General features: G+C 49.4%; 1 long non-coding RNA gene across 1 annotated transcript in view; it reads left to right on the forward strand.

Moving 5' to 3' along the window:
- LOC142059544 (uncharacterized) overlaps positions 1 to 13757 on the forward strand; it is an 87890-nt gene that overhangs the window by 27576 nt on the left and 46557 nt on the right. Inside the window, exon 2 of the long non-coding RNA XR_012661403.1 lies at positions 1604 to 1685. This is a non-coding gene — a long non-coding RNA (uncharacterized LOC142059544). The remainder of the gene's footprint in view (positions 1 to 1603; positions 1686 to 13757) is intronic.

Consider the following 13757-nt stretch of genomic DNA (forward strand, 5'->3'; position numbering starts at 1 on the left):
AGAGGTTACGGAGCACAGCTGGCTTGCAAGCCTGCCCACTGCCTTCCCAAGGGCTTCCCTATGTTGATAGAGGTGGCTGGGTGCCTCGCCAGGGTTTGGGAATACAGTCCCACATGGCAAAGGAGCTCTTGCTCCTGGGTGCTAAAGCCTCCAAACTGCCTAAAACCCTCAGAAATGTGCATCTGCTGCTGGGCTGGAGGAGTTGACTTGTTGGCAGATAGAGCTGGTGGACCTTAGCCTGTGTCTTCACCAGCACAGGCATCTGGGCAAGGTGTGGGAAACTGATCAAACAAAATGCCTTCGGTTGGTGTTTCGCTTTGTCACCTCCTGCCCTTCCCTTTCTGGTGGCACTTGTGGTGCATGGACACCAAGCCTCTTGCAAGGGACTCTTCCAGGTCCTGCAGGGCCAAATAAACAAAACTTATTTGTTCTGTTTTAGCTGATCAAGCAACCATATCTCATGGGGCTTGTCTGCTATGGCCACCTTGTGTGTTTGAACATGCACTGGGTGAGTAGGAGCAGAGTGTGGTGGGCATCAGCTGTCCCAAATCAGCCTCTGGGAAGGGACATTAGGCTGTGCTGTTGTGCAGAGGCTGCTTCAACGCTGCTCCAGCTTGCCAGTGCCACGGGGCTGCCCTGCAGAGCTTATATTCACTGTTGGCACAGTGCTCAGGCTCAAATCCCCTTGGTTGAGAGCAACTCGAAGTCATCTTTAGAATATTTTCTTGGGCAAACATGCTTTCTCTTCCACATCACCAGGTCAGAGCTATTTGGGTTTTCTGATGTTATCTCTTCCGAGTCAGTTTACCTTCCTTATTGCCTCAGGGATGTAGCTGGGGGTAGCAGAGCAGATTTCTAAATCTGATTGCTGTCCTGCAGGACTGATGTTGGGAAAGCCCACCCTGGTTTTATAGCACTCCTCTGGATCTGCCACTTCCAAGTAAAATCACAGAATCCCAGGCTGGTGGGGGTTGGAAGGGGCCTCTGGAGCTCCCCCCATCCCACCCCCTGCTGGAGCAGGCACCCCCAGAGCAGGGGCACAGGGCTGCGTCCAGGCGGGGTGTGAATGTCTCCAGGGAAGGGACCCCACAGCCTCTCTGGGCAGCCTGTGCCCCTGCTCGGGCACCCGCACAGGGAAGGGGTTTGTCCTCATGTTCAGGTGGAACTTCCCGTGTCCCAGCTTGTGCCCGTTGCCCCTCGGCCTGGCGTTGGGCACCACTGAAAAGAGCCTGGCCCCATCATCCTGACACCTGCCCTTTAGATTTTTATAGGTATTGATGAAAATGGCAAGATGCCTTCATCTCCAACAAGGGACTTTGTTGGATTTGGCTTTGGGTTGCACTGATAATGCATGCAGATGGTCTGCATGAAAAGAGACCAGGGAGAAGGGGGGTCCTTCAGGGTGGCAGATCAGGGGCCAGCCAGGGCTGTGCACAATAGACATCCATTTGGAAACTTAATCCTTTAATTTCCCCTCATCAAGTGGGTCAAAATAATAATAATAAAAATAAAAGGCTTTCTCATGGTGATGTGAGCTGTAATTCAGGGCAACCTTTCTCATTTAGCATTCTCTCCTGCATGAAGTTACTGTCTCTTGTTCCAGAAGAAGCTGCATTTGAGAGCAGTAATGAGCTGCCCTGGCAGGACTACAAAGGGCTTTGGAGGAGCAGGTACCAGAGGATGAGGTAAGTGTTGTCGTTTGGGTGAAATAGGTGTGGAAAGTGCACTCTGCACACGTTAGTCTTCAAAGCCAGGAATAATTACTGCACTTGAGACTGTATCAGCAGTCAGGGCTGCAATTCAAGTCAGGCAGGAATACTTTGAGTAGCGCTTTTGTTCTCCAGACATCCAAGCTCCCCATCAGTTCGACCCGTCGCAAGCGAGGAACGCAACTGGAAGTGTTGTGGCTTTGAGTTGGCGATCGTTTTCTGTGTAACCCTGTCTTTGATGCATTCATTCACGGTGCCCTGTGAATCCATGAATATGACTAGACTATAATTGCTTTTAATCGCAAAACCATGAAAAGGGAAAATGAGAAATGGGGTGGGTGGCAGCAAGACAGATCTTGCACAGCGCTGGCTGCCGAGAAGTCTGTCTGCATGGTGGCTCCTGGCAGGTCTCGGCTCTCCAGGAGTGCTGCTTTTGGTCTCCTCTCCCTTCCTTCTGCCTCTACCGTCACTGCAGAGGCTTGGAGTTGAACTGATGTTGTGGGGTAGATGCCTCCAAGATGATGTGTGCTTTTTCCATAAGCATATACAAAATACAGCACCATTCTGTGCAAAAAACCAGCTCTCAAACAGGGATTCACGATAGATCTCAATGAAGGAGGTCAGCGTGTGCTCATTTTACAGAAGAGAAAAAAATGGGTGAAGCAACTTGTCTCGGGTCACGAGAAAGCTAGTGGCAAAGTTAAGGAAAATATTTTGATGCACCGAGTTGGAGCTACCCAGCTCCATCACCCCCATGTGCTGCTCCTTAATAACTAAATAATAGCTTTCTTACATAATCCTGTCTAAATATACTTCCCCTTGGTGCCTTCACTGATGATGCTGGGGCAGGTAGTCGCAGTAAACATCTGGAAGAGCAGAGCTTGGAAGTGATGGGGTTGGGGATGTTTGGTAAGGGAAGTTCATCTCTAGGCTTGGGGATGCTCAAAGCTGTCGAAGTCCCCCTGTGCCTTCAGGACAGGGCAGAGCCATCTCCCTGGAGCATCCATCCCCTCTCCCACGGAGGGATGCCCGAAGTGGCTGTGATTGCCCCTGTGGTTCAGCCATTAGCACCACTGCTCCCACCCTCGGCCCCGGCTGAACTGTGGCCAGAGACTGGCTGCTCAGAGACAGCCCCAGAGCCGCAGCCCAGCCGTCGCCCGGCTGGAGAATGTCCCTTTTTGTAAACTGTGGGGTCAGTTTCCCTGCTGGGAACAGCTTTAAACAGCGGAGGCCCCCGAGCACACAAAGGCAGTGTCAGACACTCCATCAGCCGCCGTCGCCACTTCTATCTCGGAGCATAATAGCAATGAAGGGAAATGGTCTAATCTCTCCACGAAGGCACTTCGTGAAACTTTTCTCCCTAAAGAGCTCTTGTGCCCTGGAACAATAAATGCCATGGATGCGCTGCCAGCCTGGGGTTGCTAATTGTATTCAAACCCGTGGGCATTTCTTTCCCAGGGCTGGTGGGGTCCCGGCACCTCTCTGGCTGCTGCCCACGCGGGCTGGCGGCGGCCGTGCCGTCCCGGCGACGGCAGGTCTGCTGGCTGTGCATCCCACCGGGTCCGATGCTTCGGCCGCGCGATGACGTCCAGGCCGGCGCGTCCCCGCCGCACAATGCACCAGTATGGTGAAGCGCAGGAGGAATGCGGCCCCGGGGCGTGGTGTCGCCGAAGGCAGTCGGGGTCTCGCTGGAAAGGTCAGGCAAACGAAACACAGCGGAGCTTGTCTGGTGGACAATAAGGGATGTGTTGTCACAGGATGAATGAGCTGATCTAGTGGATGTCAAATGTTTACTCTGGGTTTCCACTGGGCGGTCAGGAAAGGACCGATGCCCCTGTTCCTTCTCTGAGTGGTGAAGACAGCTGTAGGAGCACCAGGACCAGTCGTGTGGGATGGGCTGTGGTGAACCTGGGTCTTTTTTCCTTCTGCCACCTTCGTGGCCAAAACCAGATGTCACACACAGCGAATAAGCCCTAGCAGGAACGAGGGATGTCATTTTGGTCAGTGCTGTGAGGCTCCAGGAATGCCATTATTCCATTCAAACCCTCTCTCAGCTTTCATTTAACCAGTGCAAGCACCTGTCATTAATTCTGCTGTGCATCCTAAAGCCTTTCAACATGTCAAAGGCCCCCCAGTTCCAGCTGGGACGAAGGGCTGGGCAGCAGTGGTTGGAGAGGCGTCCGTGCTGTCTGCGTGGAGTGGTTTCCACATTGCTTATGGGTACGAGCTGCTCTTGTAACCCTGCAGCCAGGGTATGTGATGAAATCATTGCAGCCGCCCAGGTGGTGCTTTGAGGTGGATCTCTGAGTGGCAGAGGCATCGTTAACACGCTTGAAATACATGATCCAGTGCACAGTGGAGTCAATGGGATATTTTTTCCATTTAACTTTATCAGGCTCTGGGACAAATGAAAAAACTTGTTTTACTACAGTGTACAGTAAGAATAATCTCCTTAGCCCCTGAGCTGCAGGAGTGAGAAGATGAAGGACTTAATCAGCATCCCAGTGCTGCCCGTGGGCAATCAGATCAGCTGTCCAGGGACACCGTTACACGCCTGTGATGTTTGTCTGCAGCAGGTTGACTGTGTGTGCTGCCCGTAGAGGGATGCAGCCAGGGCTGTGGGTGCTGCTTTTCACTGGCTTGGGAAGAGGGAGTAAACATGAGCTGTGGCAGCACACGTGAAATGAGTGCCAGTCCCATGTGGACCACGAAATACAGGCAGCGTGGTGTTCACTGTCCACAGGGGCTGCAGTGATGGGATGCAGGGACACAGCCCTTCCGCAGGGCAACTTGGTAGGAAAGAGGTGCTGTGTGAAGTTATTAGGGCAAATAATGGTATTTCGTGAGACCAGAGCCCTGCATCTGTGCCGGGAGCCAACACCAGCAGCTCGGTGGCCCATTGCACTTGTGCAAGCTGCACAGACCGAGGAGGTTTGCAGCCTGGAGAGTGACTCGTGCATCGCGTCTGCTCCTCTTGCCACTGCTATAATGCCATTTATTAACGAGGGCTTCACCGGCTTTTAATATATGTTTGAGTTTAATTTACAACATTCGGAAAGATAGACAAGGTGACAAAGTGAACTGAAATATGCAATTACTTTAATTGCAGAGGAGGACAGTTTATAGGCCTCAGATTCTAAGTAACGTATTTTAATGATCTCCTGCCCTCAATGCATAATTACCATCCGCATATAGAGCTGGTTTCAGTAGAGGTATTTGGTGAAAGCTGGTTGGACCTGTTCATATGGCAAAACTTCTGGCAACTAATAATCTGAGTTGAAAAAAATGAATTAAAAGCAAAGTACATTGTAATGTCAGAAACACTTCTCGCTTAAGACACTGTATTTTGCTTAGTTTCCTAGAGACAGCTGTGGTCCATCTAAAAGCAGCAATCCAAGGCACATGGCATGCCTGATTGAGTTTGTTTCCAACCCTCCACAGTAAAATACTTGGAAAATCTCTGGGATTTAACACAGGGGCCAATGGGTAATACATCCCTTGGGGAGAGGAGATGGAAACGTTTTCTTTCTCTGCAGTTCATTACATTGGTGGGTTGGATGTTTGGGGTGGTAGTGGGAAAGAACAGTGGACTTCAAGAGAAATAGATGCTTCTTTTCTTGCATGAAGATCTGCTTTTGGCTTGTCCTACTTGAAACCAGCTGGAGACTTTCATCCCCTGGGGAAGAGGGGCTGCTCACGAGCAGCTCCAAGCTGCTTTCGTGGCATTTCAGGTCCCGCTGTGCAAAAAAACCAAACCTGTGGATGCTGTTGAAGTTTCTTGTTGAGTGATGGGACACGTGAACCACTTGGTGCTTCCTGACTCTTCTGATGTAGCTGCTGTGGGAGTTTGTTTGGGCACGGCCTGGCTCGGGTGGCTGCTGGAGGTGCAATGAGACTTGATCTAGCTGCACTTTGCAGGAGGTTGTCTTGTAATTACCTGGCTTGTCTTAGCTCTGCCTTCACATCTCTGCTTCTCCGGTGTCCAAGAGCTCTCCAGCTGAGCTTGGCCTGGTTTATTTGGAAGAAAAATGCTGATGCCTTCAGAAACTTGAGCACAATGCTGGGCTCTTCTTCTGGCAGGGTGGTAAAGTGGGAAGAAATTGGGTGTAACCTGAAGAAGCTGGAAAGCAATGATGAGCCCGGGCTGGTGGGGCTCATGCCAAGGAGCAGGCTCTGCAGCCAGGCTGATGTGCCTTCCTGCGGGGAGAGGAGGTGAAAATACTTTTTGCTTATAAGGATCATTAAGTTCCTTGGATTGGACAGTTGTGGCACAGAGGCCTCCAAGTGCAGCCACTTTGAAACCACAAGGATGGGCTGTGGACCAAGTGATCACAGGAGTCCTTAAAGTCTCTGTTAGCTTTCTCTGTGTAAACTGGTCATGAATATGTGGCAAAATGGGACAAAATCCAGAGGCACCTGGACCTTCCATCTGCCTGCTGGAATAGGCTGGCTGGGATTTCATGTGGCCCTGGCTGAAGTCATGTAGCACCAGACTCGGGTTTCAGGAGTGCCGTGGGACTTGGATCCCTAAAATCCACCTACCCACTAACTTCTCAGACCAGGTTGGCATTGGGTCTTGGCTGGACCCATCCACCACAAGTGCAGGTGAACTGCATGTGTCCAGGGGGGACCGCAGCTTGTCCCGGTGCTGGCAGCAGCTTGCTGGTATGGAAAGCCAAGGATTTAAAAGCTAAAGTTTCCTAGTGTTGGCACTTATCTGAAATCTCTGAGCTTGATTTGTTATCTCAATGACTGGCTGTTGGACTTGAGCTGCAGCAGGTAGAGCCAGCACTGGAGCTGGTGCAGCTCTGTGGGTTCACAGCTGCTGGTGATCTGGCCTTTAAGACTTACTAGCAATGAGAAATAGTAAATTAACTTTCCTGAGTAGCTCTGTCTCCTTCTTGGGCAGATTAGTCTCCAGAATGAAGTGCTCCTGGCCTGAAGAAGTGTGACATTCCTGCCCCAAAACAAAATACGACAAGACCATTGCGCACCCACCCCGGCACTCGGACACAGCCTCTGTGGCCCAGTTCCCATGCCACCTCCAACATCTCTGCTTTAAAACCACGCTCAAAAAATGTTAAAAAGAACCTGAAAGATGCAAAGTTCAGGTCTTAATATTGGGAAATACTAGAATAAAGCTGCTTTTGTAAGCTTATTTCAGCCGCCTTGTGCAATATCCTGCCCCAATTTCCAGCCTGCTTTCTTCTCTCTGCTGCTGCTAGATGTGAGTGGAAGAAGCGAAGGAGGAAGAGGCTGTGTGGCCTTTTTATGTCCTTCATGCTTGGCAGTGTAGTGCTGCCAGCAGCTGGGACATGCAAGGGGGGGACACCCTGTTGGACTCTGCATCTTTGCTTTAAGGTGTATGTACCCACGGGAATGGTGTATTACGTGCTGAAGGGTTGTTGGATGAGTGTGAGGGAGATGCAGCTGGTGTCCCATGGCTGTTGTGCATCTGCCCTGAGATAGCTGGAGGCTTCAGGCTGCAAAGCACCTGGGGGCATTGTTTGGGAGTAAAAATGGAGTAGGACCACCGGGCTGGGTGATACCCAGCATGGGCTCAGATACCTTCGCAATGGGACAGGGTGCTTAGGCCCTGGCTGTTCACAATGGGCTGCCTTCGCTAATCCCTGCTCCCAGGAATCCCCCAAGCCTGGCTTTATGCCCAGGCCCTCTGTGCCCATCGCTGGTCATGTTCAGTGTGCAGGTGCCTGAATCTCTTCAGCATCCCTTCCCCCTTGCTCTTCTCCCTGGTGCAGCCAGTCCTTGGTGCAAACCTGCTGGGGCGAGGGGTTCCCAGGACAGGCTCTCCCAGGCATGTCTTTGCCCCAGACAGTTTTGCAATGATCACTTTGAGGGTCACAGGCAAGAAAAACACTGCAGGATGGCTCAGACTGGCTCCTCTCCTCGTTGCCGATGTCAGCTCCTACTTTTTAGTGAAAACATCTTTTTGTTTTGACGTTCAGAGGTTGGGTTTTTTCTGCTTTTCTTTTGACCTGAAGTAACAGCAGCTTCCAGACAATTCAGACTTAGGAAGTGGGGATCAAATTGCTTTCTTAATCCTTTGGGGTTTTTTTATACAAGGGTGTGTAAACTACAAGAAGGATCTTGTTCAGACCCTCGCTTTCTGATTTATGGCCAAGCCAACAGAGCAAGGCTTGGAACTGTGACGCTGCTGGGGGAAAAATGTGGTGGGAAGGTTGTGGGATTGGTGGTGCCGCTCAGCAAACAGAAAGAGGAAAAGGAGAGTGATTTCTCATTCTCTTTCCTAACTCCAAACATGACCCAAAGTTTTTATAAACTTTCTGCTCAGGTTTCAGGAAACTGCAAATGAAACTGCATTCCTCTGTGTGTTGGGTTTTTTTCCCTCTTTCTTTTTGAGATGTAATAAAACATCATCACCTACAGGTCTGCAGCCTTTAACAGTAGTCTCTGGAGGACAGGCGAGGAGTGGGGGCAGATTGACTGACGGCTGGAATCAAGCCTCTTTATTATCTCTGGGATTATAATTTCACTCTGTTCTGAGCACTGGAGTAACGGGAGCTTGGTTGTCTCTCGTTCTTGCTGGCTTCTCGCGTGCGCTCCAGATACTGTGTCGGTGGTGTCCTTCCCTCTGCAGGAGAAAACTTGTCAGCTGAGGAAGCTGAACTTTCTTGACACCTAAGAAAATACCACATTTTTTTCCAAAATGGTGTCCTTGAAGGCCTTAAGTGTAACTACTGAGGAAACGACAAGATGTTAAATAATAATATTAAATAGAGCCAGGTGCAACTGGGGATGGAGCAGCCATGGCAGGACATGGTCACAGCACTGTGTAGCTGCAGGGGCGTCTGTCCTCCACCAATTCCTCTAACTCTTTAAACTGGTTTTGGTGTCCAAAGCTTTCAAATCCACGAGCCAGTAGCTGTTCTGGAGCTGAAGCTCACAGGCTTGCTTGGAAAGAGCAAAGAACTGGGAAATGTCCAGAATGGAGGTAAAAACAAATGTGCTCACACTTAGAGTCATGCACCATGTCTGTGGCTATTTTCAAGCAGTTTAAGCATGGAGAATTTAGCAGAGCGAGGTAAGTGGACATGTTACAGTATCTGCATCCCATGTCAAGATAAAGATGCAGAGCATGGCTCAGTACATGGCAGCAAACCAGCACAGACGTTTGATAAAGGACCAGCCTTACCTCTGGGACAACTCACCAGTAGCAGTAACCTGATTTCCTTTTCTTTCGAGTTGCATAGCTTAAAGAAAAAGGCAGGTAAAGCAAAAGAAGCAAAAATCGGGGGGGGGGGGGGGGGGGGAACAGCCAGAAAAAAAATACCAAACAAAAAACCCCACTTGAAAGTTCACCAATATTCTTGGGGGCTTGTGTGGGTGCTGTGGGGCTCTGGCTGCTGGAGCAGGAGCGGGGCTGGGAACAGAGGGTGTAAAGGCCACATTTCATCTGAATTGCTGGTGGTGTGCTTGATAAAGGATAGGTTGGACCCATTCAGGCACTCTTGTTCCTTCAAGTGGTGCTCCTCTTGGAGGAAAACTGCCTCCAGGATGCCAGGGTTCCCCTGTGCAGAGGCACAGATGGGGAAAGCCTTGGAACAAATCTGAACTGTAATAAGTTAGTACGGGAGATTTTACCTCAGAGTTCCACTGATCATGTCAAAACTCAGGCAACTGGGCAAAACCAGGCAACGAGGGCTGGGCAGTGGGATGCTATAGAGTAGCATCAGAAGCAGATGCGATGGGGCAGTGACACGGGCCTCTCCTGCAGTTCATAGGCAGGAAAAGCGATGGGGATGCAAGGTAGGGATGGGGCTGCTTTGGTGCAGGGTAGGCTCTAGCCTGCTCACCGGGAAGTCGAGGAGCCTGCCTGCTTTCTTTTGGGGGTGATTCCTGTGCTCCCGTCAGGACTGCTCCAGGAGACGGGGTGAGAGGTGTGTGGGTTGGGTGTGATCCAGCATGGCCACCTTTCCTCAGTGCCTGCATGCTCCTTGGCAAATCCATCTGGGCTAGTAAATGCCTGGTGTGGAGAATTTTTGGAAGCCAAATTGCTCTTAATAATTAATCTTCAGGGTCCACTACAAGAATAATACAGTACACGTGATACCCTACAGCATATGTGTGTACAGAAAACACGTTGTGATGCGGTGTACACTCAGCGCGTTGTGCCGTATACCTACCGGGACTCGTGGTGCTGGCCATGATTGAGTGCAGACCTCAGCGGCATGTCCTTTTTCCCTCATTGCCACCCCATTAACGCATTAATGGCAGCTCCTTGCGATGCTGTCCCTCTCCTGTGGAAATGGGGACAGTGCTCTCGGAGGACATGAATTCAGGAGGGACCCAACAGAGTTTATCCAGGCCCTATGTAATGGAGAGCAGTCCCTAGAGGCAGCTACCACCAGAGACACAAAATTGTTCAGCAAAGGCAGTCCAGGATGCTTGGTTAATTAGAGAAGACCCGTTACTGGCAGACACAGGGCATATTTATTTTTAAAGTCTGTTACTGACAGTGAGAACATGCCTCTGGCGAGAGATCTGAGGCTCTGGCTATGTAATTCAGTTGAAAAAAGGATTTACTTTCTTCAAAACAAAATCAAACCCCCATGTCTTTCCTCCTCCCTGCCAAGGAATGGGCACGATCAATGAGGCAGGGAGCTGGAAGGGCTGAGGGTTGTTATTTACACAAAGTTTCCACCTCCTTCCTTCCTTCCTTCCTACCAACTCCCCATGACCCAGACCTGCCTGGTGAGGAAAACTGCTTCCCAGCCTTGCCAATTCTGGGATAAATAGGTCATCCAAAATATGCAAAAGCCAGTTCCAAGACTTCGAGCAGTCGGAAAGACCTCAGAAGTCTTTGGATGTATAAAGCGATAATAATTGTGTTACTTCCAACGTGGTTTTTGAAGCTCTGGGTCCTCCGCAGTGCTCCAGGGGCAGCAATGTGGCAGATGAGAAAGCAGAACACCATTTCTAGTTTTATTTCACCCATTTGCTTCTTCAGACCTTTTCAGTGGTGATGGCAGCTGTAGTCTGCATCGTTACAAAAGCAGTATTTTATACCTCCCTGTGGATGGGGGCTGTAATCTTTCAATTAAAATAGAGACAGGGCCAGCCAAGGATGCCTTCATTTAAATCTTAGTGATGTCTTTAACCTCATGAAGTGGAGCTGCCAAATTTCGCTGGGTGATACAGGAAGGTTTCCTTGAGGAAACTCTCCCGCATCCTGCAGTCACTGGCAGAGATTTATCAGGTTTGCTCTGACTATGCAAGGCAACTCTAGAAATAAGGGGTGAGTAAACGTACTATGGAGCTGTTGAAAACTCTTTTGTCTGCCCATGTTCACACATCCCTACTTTCACCCTCCTCCCAGTTTGATTTTGCTGAAGATCCTGAAATCTAGTTAAATCATTGGGTTTGGAGGGGCGGAGGGGGGAGGGTTTGTTTCAATTCTTTTTTCCTCATAAATTTTCCTTTAAATGCTAACAAGCTGGCTTTCTTGCTTCTGAACTGATGCTAGCTTCTGATGAATCGGCAGTTGTCATAAGCCTTGGGCGGGATGAATCAGTGCTCTTCACTTGCTCCAACTTAATTTAAAATTGAATCATTGTTTTTTAGTGTTAAAAGCAGGTTTTGAGTTGCTTTGTGTGCTGGCCTGATATCATAACTGGATATCCTGTAGCAAGTAAGTGTGAGCCAAATCAAAAGAAAATGATACCCAAGGTAGTATTTCTTTGGGTTCTCTTACTGTTTCCACCGCTGTCCTCGACAAACTTCTCTCAGTGAATGTTCAATCCATTTGCAAGGCTGTCTGTACTCCTCTAAGTCCCCTGGGATGATAAATAGGATTTATTACAGGGCAGACCCAGATAGTGCCATGGTTTGAATCGTGGAAAAGGTTTAAAACCTTTGCAAGTGCCTCTGCAGGTCACTGACCCCGTGGCAACAGTCTCGGTGTCCCCATGGCATTCCCTGTGCTGCAGGAACACTTACCCCCGTTACAGGGACTCTAACTGTGGTCGTTAGGGAGGCTTTAATCTGAAATACTGCTGAAATAACATGTATTTATGCTGTGGCGAGAGCTGATAATGTCTATCCCTTGGAGAGCTTACGCAGGGGTATCCCTTCACTGCAAAAATAGAATCAGGTCTATAAGCACCTCTTGTTTTTTAGAATCTGTTCCTTTTTTAAAGAACCTACGTAAACTTTCTCGTGCCTTAGTGCAACAGCATTCACCTCCTGCTCTTGCAGGCTGTTCTCTAGCAGCGAGAGCCAGGCAGATGCCGGGTTTTGCCGTCGTGCTGTTATCGCACAGGAACGAGCGCTGCACAGCAGAGGCACCGGACCTGGGGTAGCGAAAGGTGGGAAATAGAGGAAGCGAATGTCGTTAGTGAGCGTGGAGTTGGTTATCAACAACTTCCTGGCATTGTTAGTCCTTGCTCCATTCGCCGTCCCGCAGGCTGGCGTGCGGCCAGGCATCAGCAGCAGGTATTTCCCTCCTGCCCGCAGCTTCATCCATCAGCATCCTCCACCAGGTCCATCCTGTTGCGTTCTGAGGAAGCATTAAAGATAATAACGTGAGCTACGGGGTCACCCGTGGGTGAGAGCATCGCTGCAGATGTGGGGACGGGTTTCTTAAAATGCCCTTACCTTGAGGCAACTGCTTAAATAAATATCTCAGCTTTTGGTGAGTAAAAAGAGGAAAAAGGAACCAAACCACTTCTCAAGGATCCACAATTGAGATAATGTTTAAAAAAGTAATGAAAGAGAGTCAACTCCTATGTTTCTTATTTTAATATACAAAAAATAGTCTTAAACTTGTGAAGCGGCAACAGTTTAACTTGCATGTCTGTAGATTTTTCTCCTTTTTTCTTTTCTGAGCTCTGCTCTTTTCCCAAACACTGCTTAGAAAAAGCACCTTTTTGAGGAATAGGTTTCAGACCTCTCTTCAGTGCTATTTCTACAACGAAGTCACCCGTGTAAGATAAATAGTAGCTAATCTCTTGTTAGTGAAGTACACGCTCTCCTTCACGCTCAACTTGAATAGAAATGCAAAATACTCTGCCATCTGCTTCCAGCAAGCTGCCGGAGCGAAGGATGCAGCCTCGGGGTCCTCCAGCCCAGGGCAAAAGCAAAACCTGCTCCCGGGCTGGTGGTGCATCGGTGAGGAGCCCCGTCTACCCGCTGCCGCCAAAGTGATGGGCAGGGGGACAGTTCTCAGTACAAAGGGGATGATTTTTTTTTTAGAAATATTTGCCTGCTCATTGTAAATGCAAATTGCAACTTGCTGCAGAGATGAGGTTTCACACCAAAAATGCCTGAAGAGGGTTGTGTGCACAACAACTTGCCGTGGCATAAAAACTGCAGCCACAGGGGGCAGGTTGCATCTATACAGAGCAACCAAGCTATGCTGCCTTCAGAAATGATCCCTTTTTTTTTTTAAAAAAAAAAAGGGATCCCTCTTTCTTGCGGTGCAGCACATCAGTGGTCTGTGTGAGATTTTAAGCTGTTCCACAGCTGACGTGACAAACACCCCAAAGTCTGTATTTGGTCATTTTAAGTTTCCAGCCACAGAGTGTAATTATTGCACATTATGCTCTGTTTATTTAAAGAAGGAAAAATACTGTGGCAATCAGATTTTGTGCCAAGTTACAGGGGAAAATGCTTTTTAAAGAAGTAAATATGCGTGCAGGCAGCTGGTGCACATGAGATCCTGGAAACAAAAGCACGTCACGCTACCGCCGGCTGCAGAGCCCGTGAGGAGCCCACACAGCTCCGCTCTTACTTATCTCGGGGAAAACGATGCAAACAAAGGCATTTAATTGCATGAAAAGCAAGATCATCAGGCAGGCAGCTGATGAGCAGCGAGTCCGTGCTGAACCACTCCGAGGAGAACGGCTTGCTCTTGAGGCCAAGTTCCCTGGATGTGGGACTTGGGGTGACACGGAGGTTTTCGGTCTGTGCAGGACCGGGTTCCGCTGTGCTTCAATTCTGCCTGTTTTCCCCAGCCAGGCTAAACTTTCTCTTCCTCAGCTCTTTCTATTGCTCTTTATTTCAGCAGTC

The sequence above is a fragment of the Phalacrocorax aristotelis genome, chromosome 7 (genome assembly GCF_949628215.1).
Source record: "Phalacrocorax aristotelis chromosome 7, bGulAri2.1, whole genome shotgun sequence".
NCBI classification, from domain to species: domain Eukaryota; kingdom Metazoa; phylum Chordata; class Aves; order Suliformes; family Phalacrocoracidae; genus Phalacrocorax; species Phalacrocorax aristotelis.